General features: G+C 48.5%; 1 protein-coding gene across 3 annotated transcripts in view; it reads left to right on the top strand.

Annotated features, from left to right (window-relative positions):
* The window catches only part of LOC147107462 (ankyrin repeat and SOCS box protein 9-like), a 195,142-nt gene that overhangs the window by 85,848 nt on the left and 82,397 nt on the right, over positions 1-26,897 (top strand). The window lies entirely within an intron of this gene.

The following is a 26,897-nucleotide window of genomic DNA, read 5'->3' as shown; positions in this document are numbered from 1 at the left end:
TTTGATTTATTTTCATTGAAATAAAGCTTGCTGTAACAGTAATAAAGCTACTGCTGTGGCTCAGCGGGTAGCACACTTGCCTCTGAGTCAGAAGGTTATGGGTTCCCACTCCAGAGACTTGAGCACATAAAGCTAGGTTGACACTCACTGCAGTGCTGAGAGAGTGCTGCACTGTCGGAGGTGCTGTCTTTCGAATGAGACGTTAAACCGAGGCCCCGTCTGCTCTCTCAGGTGGACGTAAAAGATCCCATGGCACTCTTTCGAAGAAGAGCAGGGGCGTTATCCCCGGTGCCCTGGTCAATAGTTATCCCATAACCAACATAACAAAAACAGATTATCTGGCCATTATCACATTGCTATTTGTGGGACCTTGCTGTGCGCAAATTCGCTGCCGCATTTCCCACATTACAACAGTTATTCCACTTCAAAAGTACTTCATTGGCTGTAAAGCGCTTTGAGACGTCCGGTGGTTGTTAAAGGCGCTATATAAATGCAAGTCTTTCTTTCTAAAGTATGAGGAATAGTTGCAATTAATAGAATCATAGAATAGTACAGCACAGAAGGAGGCCATTTGGCCCATCGAGTCTGCACCGGCTCTTTCGAAGAGCAATCCAGTTAGTCCCACTCTCCTGCTCTTTCCCCATATCCCTGCAATGTTTTCTCCTTCAAGTATTTATCCAATTCCCCTTTTAAGGCTACTATTGAATCTGTATCCACTACCACATCAAGCAGTATATTCCAAATCCTAACCACTCGTTGCATAAACAAGTTTTTCCTCATGTTGCCTCTGGTTCTCCAGTCAAATTAAATTTGTGCCCTCTCGTTATCAACCCTTCAGCCATTGGAAACAGTTTCTCTTTATTTAATATATCTAAACACCTCTATCAAATCTCCTCTTAACCTTCTCTGCTCCAAGGAGGACAACCCCAGCTTCTCCAGTCTATCCACGTAACTGTAATCCCTCATCCCTGGACCCAGTCTAGTAAATCTCTTATGTACCCTCTCCAAAGCCTTCACATCCTTCCTGAAGTGTGGTGCCCAGAATTGGACACAGTACTCCAGCTGGGCGAACTAGTGTTTTATATAGGTTTAGCATCACTTCCTAGTTTTTGTACTCTATGGCTCTGTTTATAAAGCCCAGGATTCCATATGCTTTATTAACTGTTTTGTTAACCTGTCCTGCACAAACACCCCCAGGTCTCTCTGTTCTTGTACAAATGACAACAGCAACAACAACTTGTATTTATATAGCACCTTTAACGTAGTAAAACATCCCAAGGCGCTGCACAGGATTATTTTAAGATAACAAATTTGACACCGATCCACATAAGGATAAATTCGGGCAGGTGACCAAAAGCTTGGTCAAAGAGGTAGGTTTTAAGGAGCGTCTTAAGGAGGAAAGAGAGGTAGAGAGGCGGAGAGGTTTAAGCAGGGAATTTCAGAGCTTAGGGCCTAGGCAACAGAAGGCACGACCACCAAAGGTTGAGCGATTATAATCAGGGATGCTCAAGAGGGCAGAATTAGAGGAGCGCAGATACCTCGGTGGGGTTGTGGGGCTGAAGGAGATTAGAGATAGGAATGGAGGGATTTGAAAATGAGGATGAGAATTTTGAAATTGAGGCGCTGCTTAACCGGGAGCCAATGTAGGTCAGCGAACACAGGGGTGATGGGCGAACGGGACTTGGTGCGGGTTAGGACACGGGCAACCGAGTTTTGGATGACCTCAAGTTTACGTAGGGTGGAATGTGGGAGGCCAGCCAACAGTGCATTGGAATAGTCAAGTCTAGAGGTAACAAAGGCATGGATGAGGGTTTCAGCAGCGGATGAGCTGAGGCTAGGGCGGAGACGGGCGATGTTACGGAGGTGGAAGTAGGCGGTCTTTGTTATGCTGCGAATATGTGGTCGGAAGCTCATTTCAGGGTCAAATATAACCCCAAGGTTGTGAACAGTGTGGTTCAGCCTCCGACAGATGTTAAGGAGAGGGATGGAGTCAGTGGCTAGGGAACGGAGTTTGTGGTGGGGACCGAAAACAATGGCTTCAGTCTTCCCAATATTTAATTGGAGAAAATTTTTGCTCATCCAGAACTGTATGTTGGACAAGCAGTCTGACAATTTAGACACCGTGGAGGGGTCGAGAGAAGAAGTAGTGAGGTAGAGCTGGGTGTCGTCAGCGTACATGTGGAAACTGACGCTGTGTTTTCGGATGATGTCACCAAAGGGCAACATGTAGATGAGAAATAGGAGGGGGCCAAGGATAGATCCTTGGGGGACACCAGAGGTAATGATGTGGGAACGGGAAGAGAAGCCATTGCAGGTGATTCTCTGGTTACGATTAGATAGATAAGAATGGAACCAGGCGAGTGCAGTCCCACCCAGCTGGACGACGGTGGAGAGGTGTTGGAAAAGGATGGAGTGGTCAACCGTGTCAAAGGCTGCAGACAAGTCAAGAAGGATGAGGAGGGATAGTTTACCTTTGTCACAGTCACAAAGGATGTCATTTGTGACTTTGATGAGAGCCGTTTCGGTACTGTGGCAAGGGCGGAAACCTGATTGGAGGGATTCAAACATGGAATTGCGGGAAAGATGGACACAGATTTGGCAGACGACAACACGTTCAAGGACTTTGGAGAGGAAACGGAGGTTAGAGATGGGGCGGTAGTTTGCAAGGACGGAAGGATCAAGGTTTGATTTTTTGAGGAGAGGGATGATGACGGCAGATTTGAGGGAGAGGGGGACAGTACCTGAAGAGAGAGAACCATTAACAATATCAGCTAACATGGGAGCCAGAAAAGGAAGTTGGGTGGTCAGCAGATTGGTGGGAATAGGGTCGAGGGAGCAGGAAGTGGGTCTTCTAGACAAGATTAGCGCAGAGAGATCATAAGGGGAGATCGGAGAGAATCTGGAGAAAGATGTGAGTTCAGGGCTAGGGCGGGGGGGGGAACCTTAGAGGAAGTTTGGTCCAGTGGGCTAGGGGAAGGAAGGGAAATGGCAGAGGCAGCTGAACAGATGGTCTCAATCTTAGAGACAAAGAAGTCCATGAGCTCCTCACGCTTGTTATCGGGGTGGAGAAGACGGGAGAGGGATTTAAGAAGTTTGAGATCAGTTCAGTCTCTGGCCATGGAGCCGTTAACCACGCCCTGTCTCACTCTGCTCCTCCTCCAGGTAGTCCATAATAATCAGGAACGGATACAGTGCTTTCACCTTCCTTACACATAGAAAGAAGAGGGTGTCCTGAAAGTAATTGCCTTCAGACATTAACAGGACTCTGGCTAGAAAAACTGGCAAAAAATGACTGCCAAAACTGAGAGAATTAGGAAAATAAAACTCTCAGAACAATTTCCAGGCAGATGAGGTGAGGCTCCACATTTCTAATATTCAAGACTGTCACTGACCTCATCTCCTCTGGAGATCTTCCCCCCGCGGCCACCAACCTCATAGTTCCCCAAACCCGCACAGCCCGCTTCTACCTCCTTCCCAAGATCCACAAACAGGACTGCCCTGGTAGACCCATCGTTTCAGCCTGTTCTTGCCCCACGGAACTTATCTCTTCCTATCTTGACTCTATCTTTTCTCCCCTTGTCCAGTCTCTTCCCACCTACATCCGCGACTCTTCGGACGCCCTCCGCCACTTTAACAGTTTCCAGTTTCCTGGCCCCAACCGCTTCCTTTTCACCATGGACGTACAATCCCTCTACACCTCCATCCCCCACCAGGATGGCCTGAGGGCGCTCCGCTTGTTCCTTGAACAGAGATCCAACCAGTCCCCATCCACCACTACCCTCCTCTGCCTTGCTGAACTTGTTCTCACATTGAACAACTTCTCCTTTAACTCCACTCATTTCCTCCAAATCAAAGGTGTTACTATGGGTACCCGCATGGGTCCTAGCTATGCCTGCCTTTTCGTGGGATATGTGGAACACTCTTTGTTCCAGTCCTACTCGGGTCCCCTCCCTCACCTCTTTTTCCAATACATTGATGGCTGCCCTGAACTAGACAATTTCATTCACTTTGCCTCCAATTTCCACCCTTCCCTCACCTTCACATGGTCCATCTCTGACGCTTCCCTTCCCTTCCTCGACTTCTCCGTCTCCATCTCTGGGGATAGGTTATTGACCAATATTCACTACAAGCCCACTGACTCCCACAGCTACCTGGACTACACTTCCTCCCACCCCGCCTCCTGTAAGGACTCTCTCCCATTCTCCCAGTTTCTCCATCACCACCGCATCTGCTCCGACGATGCCACCTTCCACACCAGTGCTTCCGACATGTCTTCCTTTTTCCTCAACCGAGGATACCCCTCTACCGTGGTTGACTCGGCCCTCGACCGTGTCCTTTCTATCTCCCGCAGGCCCTAGAGGAGTATAAAAAGTGCAGGGGCATACTTAAAAAGGAAATTAGGAGGGCGAGGAGGGGCCATGAAATAACACTGGCGAGCAAAATAAAGGAAAATCCTAAGATGTTTTATAAGTATATTAAGGGCAAGAGGATAACCAGGGAAAGGGTAGGGCCCATTAGGGACCAAAGTGGCAATCTGTGTGTAGAGCCAGATGATGTAGGCGGGGTTTTAAATGAATTTTTTGCATCTGTGTTCACTATGGAGAAAGACAATGTAGACATAGAAATCGGGCAAGGGGACTGTGACATACTTGAACATATTAGCATCGAGAGGGAGGAGGTACTAGCGGTTTTAGCAGGCCAAAAAGTGGATAAATCCCCAGGCCCGGACGAGATGTATCCCAGGCTGTTGTGTGAGGCAAAGGAGGAGATTGCAGGGGCTCTGACACAAATTTTCAGAACCTCTCTGGCCACAGGGGATGTACCAGAGGACTGGAGAACAGCTAACGTAGTACCATTATACAAGAAGGGTAGCAGGGATAAACCAGGGAATTACAGGCCAGTGAGCCTAACATCTGTGGTAGGGAAATTATTAGAAAAAATTCTGAGGGACAAAATTAGTCTCCACTTGGAGAGGCAAGGATTAATCGGGGATAGTCAGCATGGCTTTGTCAAGGGTAAATCATGTCTGACAAATCTGATTGAATTTTTCGAGGGGGTGACTAGGTGTGTGGATGAGGGAAATGCTGTGGATGTGGTTTACATGGACTTCAGCAAAGCTTTTGACAAAGTCCCGCATAGGAGACTGGTCAAGAAGGTAAGAGCCCATGGGATCCAGGGTGCCTTGGCGCGTTGGATCCTAAACTGGCTGAGTGGCAGGAGGCAGAGGGTGATGGTCAAAGGTTGCTTTTGTGACTGGAAGCCTGTGTCCAGTGGGGTACCTCAGGGAACGGTGTTGGGTCCCTTGCTGTTTGTGATCTACATAAATGATTTGGATGAGAATGTAAAAGGTATGATCAGTAAGTTCGCGGATGACACGAAAATTGGTGGGGTGGTACATTGCGAGGAGGAAAGCCTCAGGCTACAGGACGATATAAACGGGTTGGTCAGATGGGCGGAAAAGTGGCAAATGGAATTTAACCCTGAAAAGTGCGAGGTGATGCATTTTGGACGGACAAATAAGACAAGGGAATACACAATGAGTGGTAGGACCCTAAGAAGTACAGAGGGTCAGAGGGACCTTGGTGTACATGTACATAGATCCCTGAAGGCAGCGGAACAGGTAGATAAGGTGGTTAGAAAGGCATATGGGATACTTGCCTTCATTAGCCGAGGCATAGAATATAAGAGCAGGGAGGTTATGATGGAGCTGTACAAAACGCTGGTGAGGCCACAGCTGGAGTACTGTGTGCAGTTCTGGTCGCCTCACTATAGGAAGGATGTGATTGCTTTGGAGAGGGTGCAGAGAAGATTCACCAGGATGTTACCTGGGCTGGAGCGCTTCAGCTATGAAGAAAGACTGGACAGGCTGGGGTTGTTTTCCTTAGAGCAGAGAAGGCTGAGGGGGGACCTGATTGAGGTGTACAAAATGATGAGGGGCATAGATAGGGTAGATAAAGAGGAACTTTTCCCCTTAGTAGGGGGGTCAATAACAAGGGGGCATAGATTCAGGGTAAGGGGCAGGAGATTTAGAGGGGATTTGAGGAGGAACTTTTTCACCCAGAGGGTGGTTGGAATCGGGAACTCACTGCCTGAAAGGGTGGTAGAGGCAGGAACCCTCACAACATTCAAGAAGCATTTGGATGAGCACTTGAAATGCCACTGCATACAAGGCTATGGACCAAATGCTGGAAAATGGGATTAGACTGGACAGGGATTGATGGACGGCGCAGACACGATGGGCCGAAGGGCCTCTTTCTGTGCTGTATGACTCTATGACTTCTGCCCTCGCTCCTGCCCCGCCCTCCCGGAACCACGATAGGGTTCCCCTTGTCCTCACCTTTCACCCCACAAGCCTCCACATTCAACGGATCATCCTCCGCCATTTCCGCCACCTCCAAAGTGATCCCACCACCAAACGCATCTTCCCCTCCCCTCCCCTTTCAGCATTCCGTAGGGACCGCTCCCTCCGAGACACCCTCTATCACCCCCAGCACCCCTTCCCCTTTGCCTGGCACCTTCCCATGCAAGCGCAGGAGATGTAACACCTGCCCTATACCTCCCCCCTTCCCACTGTTCAGGGCCCCAAACACCTCTTCCAGGTGAAACAGCGATTTACTTGTACTTCTTGCAATCTAGTATACTATAGTCGCTGCTCACGATGCGGTCTCCTGTACATTGGGGAGACCAAACGCAGATTGGGTGATCGCTTTGCGGAACACCTCCATTCAGTCCGTAAGGGTGACCCCGAGCTTCCGGTCACCTGTCATTTTAATTCACTGCCCCATTCCCACTCGGACCTCACCGTCCTTGACCTCTTGCGTTGTTCCACGGAAGCTCAACGTAAACTCGAGGAACAGCACCTCATCTTCCGATTAGGCACTTTACAGCCTTCCGGACTCAATATCGAGTTCAACAATTTCAGATCATAACCTCGGCCCCTATTACATTTTTACTTATATTTTTTATCCACACCTTTGTTTTGGTTTCCCCCCCACCTTTCCTTTTCTCTCTCCCACATGGCAGCTGTCTCCCATTCTGCCAGCGCATTTCACACCTAATCTAGAGCTGTCTTTTGTCTCCACTAGTCCTATCATCACCTCATCTCATTTTGAATACCTCTTAATGTCTCTTCTCTTTTGTTCTCTCCCAGCCCGGCCTCTTAATCTATTTCATTCCCTGTGCCTCTTTAGTCTTGATAAAGGGTTTTGACCCAAAACGTTGACTCTAATTTCTCTCCACGGATGTTGCCTGGCCTGCTGAGTTTTTCCAGCATTTTCTGTTGTTATTTCGGATTTCCAGCATCTGCAGTATTTTGCTATCGTCCACATTTCTAATGATCCTTTGCTGGCCTCCCAGGCTGAGAGTCATGTGAGGGCCACAAACCACCTCAATATCAGGTCACTTGCACCGTTATTGTTCGGTCTAAATGGCTGCCGCGCAAATAAGGGCGCAATTCCAGAAAATTGACGCTCGCCATTGACTGCAGTGGTGGACTGAGCGATGAGAACAAACTTTTATCGACTTAGGCGAGCAAGTGTCCCAGCAAATAATGGCGCAACTCAACTAATGGCTTAACTCACTCCATTATTTCCTGGAACTTTTACGTATCAATGATGACGCACATTGTTAATATGACGCAAGTTTTCAGCAAATTCAGGCTAAATGTTCAGTAGAGGATTTTCTTTTGCCAAAGTGTAGTCAGAATGTAGCCAGCCGCCCAATGCCTGTAAGGTAAATGTGCCTGAGGTGCTAGCAGAGCTAGGCTGAGTGGAACTTCAGCCACTTCACAATTTGACTTTAACTTACCTATCTATAGCTATAACTTTTTCGATTATAAATTCTTTTGTGCACATTTATATTGGAAGCTGCCTATGTCCATTTGTCATGCTTGAATTATATTCTCATGCTGAGAGGTTGTTTCCCCTGGCTGGAGTGTCTAGAACCAGGGACCACAGTCTCAGGATAAGGGGTCGGCCATTTAAGACTGAGATGAGGAGGAATTTCTTCACTGAGGATTGTGAATCTTTGGAATTTTCTACCCCAAAGGGCTGTTGATGCTGAATCGTTGAATATATTCAAGACTGAGAGCGATAGATTTTTGGGCTCTCGGGGAATCGAGGGATATGGGGATCAGGCAGGAAAGTGGAGTTGAGGTCGAAGATCAGCCATGGTCTTATTGAATGGCAGAGCAGGCTCGAGGGGCCGTATGGCCTACTCCTCCTATTTCGTATGTTCTCCCTCTTCGGCCGGATTTATAAAAATTTATAATGGGAAGTTATAAAAGGGGAGAGGGATAAACCTGGAAACTATAGTTTAATGTCAGTGGTGGGAAAACTACCAGAGACCATTGTCAAGGACAAAATTAATTCTCACTTGGAGAAGCATGGGTTAATAATGGACAGCCAGCATGGATTTGTTAAATGCAAATTGTGTCTGACTAACCTGATTGCGTTCTTTGATGAAGTAACAAGAAAGACTTGCATTTATATAGCACCTTTCACGGCCACCAGACGTCTCAAAGCGCTTTACAGCCAATTAAGTACTTTTTGAAGTGGAATCACTGTTGTAATGTGGGAAATGCGGCAGTCAATTTGCGCACAGCAAGCTCCCACAAACAGCAATGTGATACTGACCAGATAATCTGTTTTTGTTATGTTGGTTGAAGGATAAATATTGGTTGGGACATCGGGGATAACTTCCCTGCCCTTCTTCGAAATAGTGCCGTGGGATATTTTACGTCCACCTGAGAGAACTGAGAGGATTGATGAATGTAGTGCAATTGTATATATGGGGGGAGAAATTCGTGTTAGCCAGTAAAGTTGTCGGTGTCACTGGTGACTGGAGTAAATGGCCACAACACCAATGGGCACAATTGGTATGGGGGGCCGGAGATTAATGGCGCAGCGCTGACCTTCCGTGCAACGCCATCCTGGTGACATTGCTGGAAACATCCGACTCAAAGTTCCTGTGCAGGTGTGACGTTTGAGCTTCGCACAGCTTCTGGAAGCGAGTCTGTGGAGCTCGCAAGGAAATGTGGGCAATGAAAAGCCTGTGGATTAAAGGGGCCATGCACTCAGAAGTAATATAAATTAAAATCCAGTGAAACAATGCAGTTTTAAGTCCTTTCTGTTTTTTCAAAAAAAAAATTACATTATAAAGAAGTCCCAAATGTGAATATTCAGCTCTTAAAGCTGAATTCCCTTCCAAACCTCATAAAATGGGAAAACTGCTTCAGCACTAACACACATGGCTCAGCAAGCCAGGGAAGGGGCACCCAGGGTCTCGCACGCAGCACTTCAGCTTTGTGCAGGGGGCCAACACTACAAGTGAGCTCCTCTACCCACGGGGGCCAGGACACCCTCCAGAAAGAAGGATGTGGGAGAACATCCCGAGGCCGTTGCTGCCAGCAGTGTCACCCCCACCACCTGGCTCCAGTGCCCAAAGAAGCTTCATGACCTCCGACTACTGGTCAAGGTCAGTGAATGTATCATCAAAAGCCATCTCCTACCAACTGCACCACTAGCCTCACATACTGCTCAATGCATGACTCCCCCACCCCCAATCACTCCCCTTGGAGGAGACGGTGCTGGCCATTCTTGGCAGGGGCATGGCTGAGCCCTTGGCCAGCGGCGAGGCTGAAAGGATACAAGATTGTGGTATCCTCATACGTTATCCTCCTTCTCGCATTCACCTCTTGTTTTCCCGCCCTCCCGTCACCACAACTCCACCCTTGTGCCTTCCTCATTTCACACCCCAAGAAATGCAGCCTGCCCAGCCAATGTTTGGCCAAGAAGAAGATTGATTTGACACTCCCAGCCACCAGCTCCTCCAGGTCAACCGCAGGGTCATCTGCAGTCTCCCCCACTGAAAGTCAGCAGCCTCCACCAGCCATGCTGCAGTCACTGGGGTAGCACTGCGCGACATCAGTAGGATAGGCAAAGGCACACACAAGTCAGTCACTAAGAGAATGCATACGGGTGATGAGTTGATTTCTTGATGTCATATTGGATGTATAGACGTATATTTGGATAGTTGGATTGGAAAGTTTGCTTTTATTTCAGTATTGTGGCCAAGGGGACGCTGTGCTGGTCAGTAACAGAGGGAAGGTAAGGTATGGGACAAATGTTGAAAGGGGAATTGGGGTTGTGGTCACTGGGACCGCAGGCAGATGATTCCATCCTGGATGTCCTGTCCAGAAATGGGCTGCCTGGGATGCATCCTTCTGTCTGCTTCCTCCTCTTCGGCTTCCTTCTCTTCTCTTCTGTGTCTTCCTCTTACCTCTGCGAGCGGATTCTGTAAGTAGGAAATGACAGCATAAAATGCTGGAAATACTCAGCTGGTCCGGCAGCATCTCAACGTGAGACGTGAACTCTGTTTTCTCTCCACGGATGTTGCCTGATCTGTTGAGTATTTACAGCATGTTCTTTCTTCTCAAAGGCCTTAATTTATCATCTGAGCCCTTGCAAGCGTCCAGCAGCACTCCCTACACATTTTAAAAAAAACTTTTCACATCTATTGCAGCAAGCCACTACTTCAGTGAAATTAAAAATCCCAGTAAAAAAGCTTACCTGAAAGATGTGTTTGTCCCTTTAAGAGGTGCTGACATCGCCACTGTCAGCCTGCTTTCCCCAGTGTGCTTAGGACGCTTACGGTCGAAGTTCGCGTTTGTGGCGTTAAGTCGGTGTTGCATGCTGCTTGACATCACAATGTCGCCATTTTGTTCGGGATGGCGCTCCCAGTTACCGGCAGCGCAAAGGTAGGGACCAAAACAGCGGCCGCATTTTAGTGGAGCTGCAGAGTGGTGCTAAGTCCACGAATTTCTAGCCCCTTGACTTTAAAAAGGCATTTGATAAAGTACCACATAACAGACTTATTCGAAAAATAGAAGCACATGGTACTTGAGTACATAATTGGTTAAGGAATAGGAGGCAGAGATTAGTGGTGAACGGATGTCTTTCTAACCGGAGAGAAGTATGCAGTGAGGTCCCCCAGGGGTCGGTATTAGGACCATTGCTTTCCTTGTTATATATAAATGACCTAGACTTGGGTATAGGGAGTATAATTTAGAAGTTTGCAGATGATACAAAACTTGGCAATGTAGCAAATAGTGAGCAGGATAGTAGAAGACTTCTGGAGGACATAGACAGACTGGTGAAATGGGCAGACACACGGCAGATGCAATTTAATGCAGATAAGTGTGAAGTGATGCACTTTGGGAGAAACAACACGGAGAGGCAGTATAAACTAAATGGTATTTTAAGGTGATAGCAAAATACTGCGGATGCTGGAAATCTGAAATAACAACAGAAAACGCTGGAAACACTCAGCAGGCCAGGCAGCATCCGTGGAGAGAGAAACAGAGTTAACATTTCAGGTCTGGGACCCTTCATCAGAACTGGAAAAAGCTGGAGATGTAACAGATATTAAGCAGGTGCAGAGACAGGGAAGGGGGAGGGGTGGGGGTGGTGGGACGGGAGGAAGGAATTGAAGGAATATACTGTGCTTAGGTAAGAGGCAGGAAAGATAAAATGTTGCAAATGGGAATGGCAAAATCATACAGCATGAAAAATGGGGGCAGGGGTTATAGTTTGAAATTGTTGAACTCAATGTTGAGTCCAGAAGGCTGTAAAGTGCCTAATCGAAAGATGAGGTGCTGTTCCTCGAGCTTACGTTGAGCTTCATTGGAACAATGTAAGAGGCCGAGGACAGAGAGATCAGAGTGGGAGTGAAGCGGAGAATTAAAGTGACAGGCGACTGGAAGCTCAGGGTCACCCTTACGGACTGAACGGAGGTGTTCCGCAAAGCAGTCGCCCAATCTGCGTTTGCTCTCCCCAATGTAGAGGAGACCACATCGTGAGCAGCGAATACAGTATACTTTGTTCGGGGTCAGAGAGAGGGGAAGGTCAGATTCATTTGGGGTCAGAGAGGGGAAGGTCAGATTCGTTCGGGGTCAGAGAGGGGAAGGTCAGATTCGTTTGGGGTTTAAGGTGGATGCAAGAACAGAGGGACCTGGGGGTGCATATTCACAAATCCTTAAAGATGGCAGGGCAAGTTGAGAAGGCGGTTAAGAAAGCGTGTGGGATACTTGGCTTCGTAAATAGGGGCATTTAATACAAAACCAGGGGAGTCATGGTAAACTTTTACAAATCATTGGTTGGACCTCAGCTTGAGTATTGTGTACAAATCTGGGCACCGCACTTTAGGAAGGATGTCAAGGCCATGGAGAGGGTACGGAGGAGGTTTACCAGGATAATACCAGGGATGAGAGACTTCAGTTACGTGGAGAGATTGGAGAAGTTGGGATTGTCCTCCTTAGAGCAGAGAAGGTTAAGGGGAGACCTAATAGAGGTATTCAAATTATGAGGGGTTTTGATAGAGCAAGTAGGGAGAAACTGTTTCCTCTGGCAAGTATGTCGATAACCAGAGGTCATAGATTTAAAATAATTGGCAAAAGAACTAGTGGGGAAATGAGGAGAAACTTTTTCACACAGAGGGTTGTTGTGATCTGGAACGCATGACCTGAAAGGGCAGTGGAATCAAATTCCATAGGAACTTGCAAAAAGCAATTGGACATGTATTTGAAGACGACTGTCTGTGTGGAGTTTACACATTCTCCCTGTGTCTGCGTGGGTTTCCTCCGGGTGCTCCGGTTTCCTCCCACAGTCCAAAGATGTGCAGGTTAGGTTGATTTGGCTATGATAAATTGACCCTTAGTGTTAGGGGATTAAATACGTGGGGTTACGGGGATAGGGTGGGATATGTGTCGGTGCAGGCTCGATGGGCCGAAATGGCCTCTATCTGCACTGTAGATTCTGTGATTCTGTGACTAACTCGCAGGGTTATGGGGAAAAGCTGGGGTATGGGACTAAATTGGACAGCTTTTTCAAATAGCCGGCACAGGTGTGACAGGCCGAGTGCCTCCTTCTGTGCTGTATGATTCTACGATTATATGAAGTTAACAAGAAGTGGGCGCAGACATAAGACTTTAGTATTTTGTATATATGCCATCAAATCAAATATTACAGAAAAATAAGGACAGAATTATAGGACATAAAATGGTGCCTGAATTCTGTCTGTGCATCTTGGTCCAACTATTCCCCAATTTTAACCCCAATTCACCTAAAGATTACAACTCATCTGGAGTCCCCGTGCACAGCACCATGGGAGATCCATTAGTATTGTATCATTTCCCCATCAGTAGGAAGTCAATGCTGGAGTCAGTAATCATGGTGTGGTTATAATGTCCCACTACCGTAACTGTGGAGTGGTATCTATAAACCCAGCAGTGATATGAGACTGGGGTTCACTAGCCATCTCATAGTGCTTGGGGCATTAAGTTTGAGACATTCAGTTCGAGAACCAAGGTTTTAAACTTAAGTATGGCTGACTTTGAAGGAATGAGATGTAAGCTGAATACGTTAAACTGGGCTGAGCTATTAACCGGTAAACCCACAGAAAACAATGGGAGTTATTCAAAGAAGTATTTAGTACAATACAAGACCAATACATATCCTAAAGAGCAAAAGTTTCACTTGTACAGTCAAGCAACCATGGTCAATATATGAAGTAAGACGCAGTGTAAAACACAAATGCCAAGAAAAACGGTAACCCAGTGGACTGGGAGAAATATAAAAAGCAACAAAGGGACCAAAGAAAATATTAAGAGCTGCAGAAAGGGAATACGAAAAAAAATCCTGTAATATAAAGGCTAATAGTAAAAGTTTTTATAAGCCAAAGAGAGTGCCTGAATGGGCCCATTAAAGTCAGACACAGGCGATACTGTGGTAGACAACAAGGTAATGGCAGATTTATTAATAGAGTACTTTGCATCCTTTTCACAGTAGAAGAAAAGGATCAAAAGGGAAACTAAAAATAAATCAAGGGGACAAACTAACTAGATTCAATATAAGTAACAAAATGGTAATGGAGAAAATAATGGGACTTAGGATAGATAAATCTCCAGGACCTGATGATTTCCACCCCAGGGTATTAAAAGAAGTAGGTAAGGAAATTACAGAAGCATTAGTTATAATCTTTCAAAGCTCTCTTGATTTGGGAATTGTGCCGTTAGTTTGGAAATTTACTAATGTCACTCCATTATTTAAGAAGAGAGGGAGGAAGTAACCATGTAACTGCAGACCTGTTAGTCTAATGTCAGTTGTGGGGAAGCTACTAGAATCTGTCATTAGGGATAGAGTGACTGAGTACTCGAACAAACATGAGCTGATCAGAGAGAGCCAGCATGACTTTGTTGAGGGTAAATCATGTCTGACTAATCTAGTTAAAAAAATTTTGGAGATCACTAATGAGGTAGATAAGGAGTATCTATGGATATTATCTATATGGACTTCCAGAAGACATTCCACAAGAGCCCACGCAAGAGAGTATTGGCAAAATTGAGAGCGTACGGAATTGGAGCTAGCCTTGGGAGGTAGGAGACAGAGAGTAGGGATAAAGGGTAGGTACTATGACTGGTGGGATGGGACATGTAATGTTCTCCAGGGATCTGTACTGAGGCCTTAACTTTTCACTATATTTATTAATGACTTGGATGAAGGAGTAGAGGGTGAGGAGTTGGGCTCAGTAGCACCCATTTTTTGGGTGCTACGAGTGCCCTTAGAGTTCCAAAATGGCATCCGTGTTGCACCAAAAGTACGCAGAGCAGGCAGAACATGACGTCTGTTGGTTTTAATAAACGAACAGTTTTGAGATCTGTAAGGTGTTCAGTTCCCTTATGCCTTACACGTCATGATGCCAGCGCTGCCATTTTGCAGTTCAATGCTCCAGCCTTTGCCCTCTTTTAAGCTTGCACAGCTGAACATGTTAAGCAGCAGGAAGGACCCCTCACCAGCGCTATTTAACGGGGTCATCAACTACTTACAGGTTAGCTGCTGGTTGATTCTTCTGGCTGTTGCTACAATTCTACACGTTTTTGGTGCTTTTCATTGTTGGTTCAAGTTTCAGAAGTCTACAGAGAGTGGTGTGGCAGGTGCTGAAGTACTTTTTGCTGACTTCAAGGCTGCTGCACCAACCAGTTGCTCCCAGACATGGGTGCACTAGTAAGCCTTCCTCTTGGAATAGAGCATGACTGGGAGAATGAGCAGAGGTCATGCAGAGCAGGACAAGCTGCTAGAAGAGGGAGGAGGAGGGGAGAAGGGCTCTCAGTAGGAGGCCATATCCACCCAGGGAGTTCAGGGAGCAATTCTCCTACCTGAGCCTCAGGGAGGAACAATATGTGAGATGTTTGCGCTTCACTAAGGAGGTCATCACTGAAATCTGCCACCTGCTGCAGCCACAACTCCAACATCAGAGCAGGGTAAGGGCCGCATTGCCAGTGGCTGTGAAGGTGACCGTGGCAATTAAACTTTCTGCATCTGGTTCCTTCCAGGCTGGTGCTAGAGATATTAGCAACATTTCGCATTTTGCCATCCACTGTTGCATAAGGGGGAGTCACTGAGGCTCGCTATTCATTTCATTCCCTCTTGCCAAAGACAAGCGGGTGGAGCGAGCATGAGGGTTTGATCAGATTGCAGACCCCATGGTGCAGGGTGCCATTGACTACACACACATTGCTTTGCGGGCACCACATGTCAACTCTTCTGTGTACCGGAACCGAAAGGGATTCTACTCCCTCAGCGTCCACCTAATGAGTGACCATAGGCAGCGTATCATGCAGGTCAATGCCCGGTATCCTGGCAGCAGTCATGGTGCATTTATTCTGCGGCAGCCTGCTGTGCCATCTGCATTTCAGCCACCACTGCAAACCAAAGGGTGGCTACTGGGTGATTAGGGCTGACCACATGGCTCATGGCTTTTGTTCACAACCCATGTACACATGTGCAGCACACTTACAATGAGAGCCATGATAGCCACAGGAAATGTGATAGAGCAGACCATTGGTGTGCTGAAGCAACAATTCCGCTGCCTGGACCACTCTAGAGGAGCCCTGCAGTACTCGGCTGACTGGGTCTCAAGATTTGTGGTGATATGCTGCACGCTGCACAACCTTGCCATCATGAGGGGACAGCCCTTGCCATCAGCTATCAGGCGAGAAGCTGAGGAACATGAGGAGGAGGAGGAGGAGGCGGAAGAAGAAGAAGAGGAAGGGAGGCGGCAACCTAGACGGCCCCTTTCTGCCCGGGCTGTCCATGAAGAACTCATGAAGTAACTGCGATACCAGTAGCTACAACCCCAATTCCCCATTCACCAACAGTATCTTCCTTCTGTCACTGACCATCACAACTTGACCACAATGCAAAAATAAAAGTCACCACAAAATAAACATTCCGAAACAAATTTATAAATGAAATCATGCCATATTGCATACAAACATAAACTAATCACCCTTGAATATTCCCTTAGTGCCTGTTTTCCGTGTGCCTTTGCCTGTCCTAGTGCACCTATGCAGTACTACCCCAGTGGCTGCAGCATTGGTGGTGTAAGGCTGCTGACTTTCAGTGGAGCAGTCTGCAGATGGTCTTTGTAGGATGACATTGAACAGCTCTGGGCCTAGAAGACCCGGCTTCAGACCGCACCATCTTGGCGTGGGCGGCAGCAGTCTGGACGGGCTGGTTGATGGGCAACAGCAAGGGCACTGGCAGAGTGGCAGGGTAGGAGGATGAATGCTGTCATCCTGAGAGAGGACAGCAGGTTCGTGCTCCACGGAACTACTGCCACTCCCCCGGGGCAGTGCCTCAGCAATCCTGGTAATCTTTTGGAGGACAGATTGCTGGACTGCTGTGACACCCTGCAAGCCCCTTTCAACACTGGTAACCGCAGCCATGATGGCAGCAATCTGAGCAAGCTGACCTTACATGACATCAGTCTGAGCTTCTACTGCAGCACTCAGACTTTTGGTGGAAACTGCTTGTGCTGCAATGGAAGCTGAGACATCGGCTGTCAGATGCTGAATCATGGTTGGGTCCACAAGTGTGCTAAAGGAGTTGGCCACCACTTCCATGCTGGAAAGGATGGGCTCCAAGCTCTGCGCAAAGCCCCGTGCCAAGTTGGTGCCAGACTCCTCCATGCTCCTTAACATTGAACGCAGGCTTTCAGGCAGGCCTGCCACTGCACAAAGCATTTCATTGTGCATAACCATCAACCTTCTTCTGTTGCTTGTCCCATTTTGAAGTCCTCACCTGAGTCCTCTACAGCAGAACTTGTGTGTGATCTCGCCCTCCGGCGAGCTGGCACCTGCGCTACCCTTTTCCCCTGCCCTGGCTGTAGCCTACTCGTACCCGGTGTCTCACCATGTGCCGATCCCGCCTCTAATCTATCCTCTGAGATACGTGCAGTGTCAGTATCTGGTGGCTGTGAGTGTGAAATCAAGTGACAGTGTGTCTTCATCATCACTCTCTTGTTGGTGTTTCTTCAATGCCTGGCCAGGTTGCAGTTCTTGGGTATTTTGAAAGGAGAAAGGCACAAGGATAAGGTTGTGGTGGGGGCTGGGGGAAAGTATGAAAAGAAAGAAAGACTTGCATTTATATAACGCCTTTCACAACCACCGGACGTCTAAAAGTGCTTTACAGCTAATTAAGTACTTTTTTGAAGTGTAGTCACTGTTGTTACTTAGGAAACGCGGCAGCCAATTTGCGCACAGCAAGCTCCCACAAACAGTGTGCCGATCAGAAAGACTTACGAGGCCTCCGGACAGACTGACATACCCGAACTGGTAGTACACTTCACCCCGCCGGACTCAAATCTAAACAAGGGGTGAATGTGGTAAACCACTTTTATCGTTCACTATCGTTACACTATGGTTATCACTGTTTACACTGTTGTGTCACTACACAAGGTCACCTCTTGTCACACTGTTATACCTGGGCTGACCACAGCTGACTCTGCCCATGGCTCCGCCTGCTTGCCCAGGTATAAAGGTGGTCGACTGGCTGGTATTCCTCCTTGTTGGACCCGATCGCCCACGAGGGTGGGCTCTGTTATTTAGCCAATAAAAACCTATAGTTACTATCTTAACTCGTCGCTTTTCATTGGATGAATTGATAGGTATATCAATGACCAGATAAAAATTGGCCAGGACACTGGGGATAACTCCCCTGCTCTTCTTCGAAATAGTGCCATGGGATCTTTTACATCCACCTAAGAGAGGTTTAACGCCTCATCTGAAGAGGTGCATGCTTACACTATCTGCAGCTTTTAAGTCAGAAGAGATTGTGGGATGAAGGGTAAGTGGGATGTGAGAAGGAGGATTAACTGTGAGGATATCCTCATCTTCAATTGATTTAGCCAGGGGCTCTGCATTAGCCGTTCCAATAATGGCCAGCACCGTCTCCTCCATGGGGATAAGGACATGCAGGGGCGCCTCTCCACCGCTGGTTAGCTGCTGCTGCCTCTAGTTGTGTGCCACCTTGTCCTGCAAGAGAAAGGGAAGTGTGTCAGTAAGTGTGGTCGATATATTTGGGTGATGTGGCTGTCAGGGTTGAATAGCTGGCAGTGTGTGCAAGCTGCAAAATATGGGTTTGAGGCATGCAACAGTGCTAAGTGTGTGAGGGTGAGGTGAAGCATATGAATGTGAGGTATGAGTGGTGATTGCGATAGAGATTGTTGGTAGGTGAGTGATGGGGGTGTGGTGCATTGAGCAGTGGCTGAGGCTAGTGGTACAGATGGTGGGATATGGCATTGGAAAATGCATTTGCTGACCTTGACCACTCGTGTGAGGTCATTAAACTTCTTGCGACACTGCATCCAGGTCCTCGGGGCTAAACTCCTGGCATTGACCTCCACAGCTATCTACTCGCACTGTCTTTTCCCCATGTGTATGGAGGGCCTCCTGGTCCCCCGCAGCTACAGGACGGCTCCCCTCCTTTCCACCTCCTCCACCAAGACCTCCAGTGCAGCAGCGGGAAACCTTGGGGGCCCGCTCTCACCCATGTTGAGTCATTCTTTCCCAGGTTAGATTCACTTGCAGAAGACAAGAGAATCTTTGGAATTCTCTACCCCAAAGCACTGTGGATGCTGAGTTGTTGAGTATATTCAAGGCTGAGATAGATAGATTTTTGGACTCCAGGGGAACCAAATGGCCTACTCCTACTTCTTATGTTCTTATAACTTGGTTATGTTGCTAAAAGCAAACTTGTTGAGGATAAAAAGAACTCTTCATTGAGGAATCTTGCTTAATATCCAATGGTTCTGATTTCCTTGTTAATGTTCCTTATTCAACTTTCACCATCAAAAACAGATTAACTGGTCACCTCTGTGGGATCTTGCTGTGAATAAACTGACTGCCATATTTGCCTCCATAACAGAATCTGCTTTATATGTGAAGCATGTTCAGGTGTTTCTGAGAGATATGATAAGGTGTTATTTAAATTCATCTCTCTTTCTGTTCTGGCTTCATACTCTCAGGATATTGCTGGAAGATCAAGAAAGTTCAGCTGAGGTTCACTGTTGAATATTAGTGTCAGCCGTGGCTCAGTGGGCAGCACTCTCGCCTCTGAGCCAGAAGGTTGTACACAAAATCTAGGCTGACATTCCAGGGCCATACTGAGGAAGTGCTGCACTGTCGGAGGTGCTCTCTCAAGTGGATGTAAAAGATCGCATGCAACTATTTTGAAGACCACCAGGGGAGTTATCCCCGAGGTCCTGGCCAATATTTATCCCTCAATCAACATCACTAAAAACAGATTATCTGGTCATTATTGCATTGCTGTTTGTGGGAGCTTGCTGTGCACAAATTGGCTTTCGTGTTTCCTACATTACACCAATGATTTCACTTCAAAAGTACTTCATTGGCTGTAAAGCGCTTTGGGAGGTCTGGTGGTTGTGAAAGGCGCTATATAAATGCAAATATTTTTTTCTCCTAACAGAAGTAGTGAGAGAATGCCAGCGCCGAGCTGTATCTCACAGTTGGGTGATTGCGGATCCACAGTCTGCTGTAGAAATGCAGTGCTTCTGGCTGTGATCTTCTTGCTGCAGATTGTATCAAACTGAGAGCACAGGCCAAGATACAGCGGATAGAAATTGGACCTTTGAACAAGTGCCATTCTCGGGGACCGACGTCCCGCACCCTAAGGACACCTAATTGATGTCCAACCTGATATTGGGTCAGGCCATTTATGCTAATGAGGGGCCTAATGTCTGTTTTAGGACTCCTCCAGGAGAGTGGGTTGCCCTGAGCAACACAGGTCCAGCAAGGAGTACCCTTCCCAGCTCCACGCCACTCCTCACAGCTGCAGCTGGCCCATCACCGGCCATCTGCTCCGGTTACCCTCCCCAGGACTTATCGTCAGGCCACTACCAGCAAAGCGCCCACAAACAGGCCCAAGGGATTTTCCACCCAGAGACGCAAAATGTTTTTCAATTAGTCCTTCACAGCCAATCCTATGACGTAGTTGCTCATTTGCTTTCTGCTCTACTGCCCTTCTTCACAAGAAACCTTCAACCACTAAAAGATGCTAACACAGAACATACTAATATAATAAAATTAGCACTAACTTTATAACAGCTTAAATCAAATACAGACATAAACATATATCAGCCAAAAAGAATTTGTTTGTAGAAAGTAAGAGACTTGATGTTTGAATGTTAAAGTTGTAGGAATAGTCAGATCCCTAACTGAAGCACTGAGGTCGAGTCAGTCCGATAATAAAATGAAGTTTAATAGAAACTAGAGAACAAACAATTGCATGCAGGAGAAATAATCAACAGGTCTTTTCTGGTGCTGGTTTCACGAGGTCTGAGTTGGGAACCTCCCACCCTATGACGTCATCACGTTTCCCGCCGTTCGGGGCGTCACGTGACCAACGTGATGACGTCATCGCGCTGATTCTGGGGCTTATCCAGAACGGCTATTTACATATAGTAAACAAACATAGGTGCTGTAGCACTCTGTTAAAGGCAGTTATACATTTATACAGGAGTCCGTTGGTGGCTTTGCCACATGCGCCCCCCCAGAAGTGTCTTTAACCTCAAAAGTCAATCGCAGAGGAGGTCGGACAAGCCTGTCCGAATGACTCCGATATTCCCGGAGAGGAATGGGCTGGTCAGACAATGAGCTGGTCTGCAGAACAGTCGGGTCAGGCGAGGTGGTCATGGGCGGCCGCCCACGACGCGGTGGCTGCGCTGCCTCGACCGGTTGCTCAAGGTCCAGGTGTGCAGCTTTGAGGTGGTCCACGGAAATGTGGTCAGGCTTGCCCCCGACGTCCACTAAAAAACTCTTAGCGCCCGCCTGCAGTACCTGGAAAGGGCCTGTATATGGAGGCGTGAGAGGACTACGGTGGGCGTCATGCCGGACGAAAACGAATTTAGCCTGCATAAGCTCCGGCGGAATGTGGGACGCGGGCAACCCGTGATGCGACGTCGGAATGGGCCGGAAAGATTGCGCTGCGGCCCGGTGAGCCTCCAGTTGTTCGGCCGCCGACCAAGGACGCGTTGGTGATGGAAGAAACTCGCCGGGCACCCGGCGCGGCTGGCCATAAACCAGTTCGGCGGCCGATGCCTGCAGGTCCTCTTTAGGTGCTATGCGTAACCCGAGCATCACCCACGGCAGCTTGTCCATCCACGCGGTCCCCTGGAGGGTGGCTCTCAGTGACGCCTTCAAGGACCGATGAAAACGTTCGCATAATCCATTGGCCTGCGGATGGTAAGCCGTGGTCCGATGGAGCTTGGTGCCCAAACCCAAGGCTACGGTGTTCCACAAAGCAGACGAGAATTGCGGCCCGCGATCCGATGAAATATCAGACGGAACGTCGAAACGTGCAACCCAGGATGAAAGAAAAGCCTAGGCGACATCCGCGGAGGTGGTGGACATCAAAGGAATAGCCTCCGGCCACCTGGTGGTACAGTCGACTATGGTCAGAAGATGGGTGAAACCTTGTGACGGCGGGGTCGACATGGACGTGATCAAAACGCCTCTCCGGTACCTCTAATACGGCGATGGGAGCTTTGATGTGGCGCTGCACCTTAGCCCTCTGGCACACGACGCAGGTGTTGGCCCAGTCACGGACATCGTTTCGCATTCCCCTCCAGACGAACTTGGACGCCAGCAATTTTTGTGAAGCCCGCACGCCCGGGTGCGCAAGCCCATGAATGGCATCGAAAACGTTCCTACGCCAGGACAGCGGAACGATCGGGCGGGGGTCTCCCAAGGAGACGTCACAGAGCAAGGAGGTGCCAGCCGAGTGGAAAAGCACATCCGCTGGCTGCAGGCAGGACGAGCCAGTGCAGAAAGCCTGTGTTTCCGGATCAGCCGCTTGGTCAGCAGCCATGAGTGAATAATCGAGTCCCAGCTGGACGGCCTGGACAGTCGCACGCGAGAGGCAATCAGCGACCATGTTGTCCTTGCCGGCCACGTGCCGGATGTCGCTGGTGAACTCGGAAATAAAGGTGAGCTGTCGTTGCTGTCGAGCTGACCATGGCTCAGCCGTCTTGGCCATGGCAAATGTCAGGGGCTTGTGATCCACAAACGCGGTGAATTGGCGTCCTTCCAATAGAAAACGAAAATGGCGGATGGCCAGAAACAATGCCAACAGCTCCCTGTCGAACGTGCTGTAGCTACGCTCGTTACGACGCAATTGGCGACTAAAAAACGCCAGCGGTTGCCACGTCCCATCGACCCATTGCTCCTGCACGGCGCCTACAGCGTAGTCTGAAGCATCCGTCGTGAGCGCGATGGTGGCACCAGGCAGCAGGTGCGCCAACATCATTGCGTTTGCGAGAACATCCTTCGTGTCCACAAAAGCGCGACCCATCTCCGATGCCCAAACCACAGGTTCCTTCCCCGGCTTCCCTCTGAGTGCCTCGTAGAGCGGCTGCATCAGCTGCGCGGCCCGGAGGACAAACCTACCATACCAAGGAACTCCTGGAGCGCTTTAACGGATTGCGGGCGCGGGAAAGCAGCGATGGCCGCCACCTTCGACCGAAGCGGCAGTGCCCCTGCTGCAGTGATGCGGTGGCCCAAAAAGTCAATCTGCCGCAGTCCGAATTGACATTTGTTTGGGTTGATTATAAGGCCTTGCTGATGGAGGCATCGAAAAAGGAGGCACAGGTGTTGTAGATGTTCCTCTTTCGAAGCACTGGCGACCAGGATGTCATCGAGATACACAAAGAGAAACTTAAGATCCCGCAGCACTGAATCCATAAGGCGCTGGAACGCCTGTGCTGCATTTTTGAGTCCGAACGGCATTCGGAGGAATTCAAACAGTCCAAAAGGGGTAATGACCGCCGTCTTCTGGACGTCCTGGGGGTGGACAGGCACTTGATGGTACCCCCGGACGAGGTCGATTTTGGAAAAAAACGAATTGCCTGCCAAATGAGCGGAGAAATCTTGGATGTACGGTATTGGGTACCGGTCGGGAGTCATGACCTCATTGAGGCGCCGATAATCGCCGCAGGGCTGCCAACCACCACCGGGCTTAGGGACGATATGAAGCGGCGACGACCAGGGACTATCCGAGTGGCGAACAATTCCCAGTCGCTCCATGGTGGCGAACTCCGCCTTCGCGGCCTCAAGTTTACTGAGCTCCAGCCGTCGAGCCCGGGCATAAACCGGGGGGCCGGTCGTTGCGATGTGGTGTTCTACACCATGTTTAGCGATCGCCGCCGAGAAGGTGGGTCGAGTGAGATCTGGAAATTCCCCAAGCAGGCGGGTGAAGTCGTCGGGCGCCGGCACGGTGCAGGAACCCGCGTGGGGCGTGCCTGAGCCCCGAAAACAGGGGATGGAGGCAAACATGGCGGCGTGAATCAGACGGCGATTACGTAAATCAACCAATAGGCCATTGGTACAGAAGAAATCAGCGCCGAGGATTGCCTGTGCGATTTTGGCGGTTATAAACTCCCAGTGGAAAAGTTGCCCGCCAAAACACACCTGGATCCGCCGCTTCCCGAACGTACGAATAGCGCTGCCGTTGGCGGCCTGGAGTGGAGAACTGCGCCTCCCTGACCTGACGTCGAGGAGCGAAGCGGGAAGGATGCCACACTGAGCTGAGCGCCCGTGTCGCACAAAAACCACCGGCCCGAAATGGAGTCGGTGATATACAATAATTTCCTGGAATCGCCAACTGCCATCGTAGACGCGAAACCGACCTCGGGGTCGTTCTTCCGTTCACGCAATCGGTGCTGCTGGTTCCTCGGTGCAGTTGGCACGAAACTGCATGGGTGTCGGCAACATCTGGCTTTTGGACTGAAACGGGCGTGGTAGTAGCAGAGGCCGGTCGGTGGAGGCGCCGAGGTGGGATTTTTCGGGGCGGGACGCTTCGAGGTGGCACAGTACTGCTGCATCACCGCATAAATGGTGTCGGCTTCGGCCGCGAGCGCTACACAGTCCGTAGCCTCCGACCTGGCGAGGGTTGCTTGCACCTGCTCGGGGAGCTGGCTCAGGAACAGTTCCCGAAACAGAAAACACTGCGGCTCAGACCCAAGGAGCGTGAGCATCTGGCTCATCAACTCAGATGGTTTAGCGTCACCTAACCCAGGTAGTGTGAGTACACGTTGCGCGCGCTCCGCTTTCGTGAGGCCGAAAACCTGCATTAGTCGTGCCTTAAGCGTATCATACTTGTTATCCACGGGCGGGGTCTCCAGCAGACTGGTGATCCGTGCAGCCGTCGAGCTGTCCAGTGCGGAGACCATGTAAAGATAATGGGTCTGATCCAGCACGATGTTCCGAAGCTGGAACTGAGCCTCCGCTTGGACGAACCAGGAGGCCGCCTGTTGTTCCCAAAATTGAGGGAGCTTCAAAGTCGCTGCATTAACACCCATCGTTTTGTTCTGCGCGTCCTCCGCGAAAATCGTCCGTGAAGTCTCGGGGTCACCAATGTAGGAATCGTCAGATCCCTAACTGAAGCACTGAGGTCGAGTCAGTCCGATAATAAAATGAAGTTTAATAGAAACTAGAGAACAAACAATTGCATGCAGGAGAAATAATCAACAGGTCTTTTCTGGTGCTGGTTTCACGAGGTCTGAGTTGGGAACCTCCCACCCTCTGACATCATGACGTCATCACGTTTCCCGCCGTTCGGGGCGTCACGTGACCAACATGATGACGTCATCGCGCTGATTCTGGGGCTTATCCAGAACGGCTATTTACATATAGTAAACAAACATAGGTGCTGTAGCACTCTGTTAAAGGCAGTTATACAGGAGTCCGTTGGTGGCTTTGCCACAAAGTAAAGGTGGGTGAGGACGAGAATTAGACGGTTGGCACACTGCTCTTGAACTGGCCTTTTAATGCATGAGAGGAGTTACACCATCTCCTCCTGCTGCAGGCAAGCATCTGGGCATTTCCACAAAGCAAAATTGATGCGAGATCTATTGTTAATTTTAAATCTGAGATTGATATATTTTTGTTAACTAAAGGTATTAAGGGATATGGGCCAAAGGCGGGAATATGGAGTTAGGTCGCAGATCAGCCATGATCTCATTGAATGGCGGAACAGGCTCGAGAGGCTAAAAGGCTTATTCCTGTTCCTATGGTCTCCACCGAGCAGCTCCTCAGAGTAGGTTGGCTGAGATTGGTGACTCAGCGATGTGGAGGATCAGAACAATGGAGCCAGGTCCTGTGGTGCCCCACCCTGGGAGCATGCTCAATGCACTGCGACTGACTGCACTGTTATTTATATGAATGGGGACTGAGTGTATACTTGCCATGGCCAGACCATTGCAAACATGGAGTTTTTTTTACAAACAGAAGTGAAATTCAGAAACCATTGAAATGAGGTCCACATTCAGATAAGACTGTGGAGATGAGATGTAGGCTTCCTCCCTCTGTCAAGTGTATGGGTGTGAGTTTAAACAGAGCCTATCCATTTCCTGGTGCTATGAGGCTACAATAAAAAGTGTCCTCTAATCAGCACTAATTCCACAGCCTTATTCAGAAAACCACCAAGATAGCTGGAGTGAGAAACTGACAATCTCACACTGGTGAAATACCCGATGCTGTATCTAAAGTTGGGGTTAAGGCATGTTGGTTTACATTCTATTAGATTTGATTGTCTACAGATTTTCAGGGCCAATGGTTTACAGTGAATTAATGTAAAATTCTGTTGTTTATGGAGAATTATGGGATTTTTGGGGATCACATTTTGCAATTCAGTCCAATTTTTGGTGAAAGCCAGTAACACAGAATCTTACAGCACAGAAGGAGGCCATTCAGCCCATCGAGTCTGTTCCAGCTCTTTTGAAGAGCTATCCAGTTAATCCCGCTCTTTCCCCATATCCCTGCAATTTTTTCTCCTTATTTAGCCAATTTCCTTTGACTATTGAATCTCAGCCAGTGCATTCCAAATCCTAACCACTTGTTGCCTGAAAAAATGTTTTTCCTCCTGTCGCCTCTGGTCCTTTTGCCAATCACCTTAAATCTGTGGCCTCTGGTTATCGACCCTTCAGCCACTGGAAGAGTTTCCCTGATTGTGACTCAATTACAGTTTGCTGCAAGGTCAAGGTTTGTAGTCTGCCCTCTGCTTGCTGTGACCATGTGCTGTAACAGGGTTAGTCACTTAATTAATGCAGCATGCTGGGATCAGCTTTATTCTGTTGTATGTTCTCCTGTTGCCGCTTCCCCTGATGATCAGACTGAGACTGGGATCTTGCTGCACACTAAACTGCTGCTATGAACCCACACTTTTTGAGTAATGCAGCATCTGTGTATAATATTTCATTTTCAGTTGCATTAAATATTAACTACAGGGTACCATCATAACAACAACAACTTGTATTTATATAGTGCCTTTAATGTAGTAAAACATCCCAAGGTGCTGCACAGGAGTATTAAAAGACAAAAAATTTGACACCGAGCCACATAAGGAGAAATTAGGGCAGGTGACCAAAAGCTTGGTCAAAGAGGTAGGTTTTAAGGAGTGTCTTAATGGAGGAAAGAGAGGTAGCGAGGCGGACAGGTTTAGGCAGGGAATTCCAGCGCTTAAGGCCTAGGCAACAGAAGGCACGGC

Source organism: Somniosus microcephalus, chromosome 14, assembly GCF_052327205.1.
Source record: "Somniosus microcephalus isolate GS21.2 chromosome 14, FLI_Smic_1.0, whole genome shotgun sequence".
NCBI classification, from domain to species: domain Eukaryota; kingdom Metazoa; phylum Chordata; class Chondrichthyes; order Squaliformes; family Somniosidae; genus Somniosus; species Somniosus microcephalus.
The sequence above is the reverse complement of the archived record's forward strand: the minus strand, read 5'-3'. Positions and strand labels throughout refer to the sequence as shown.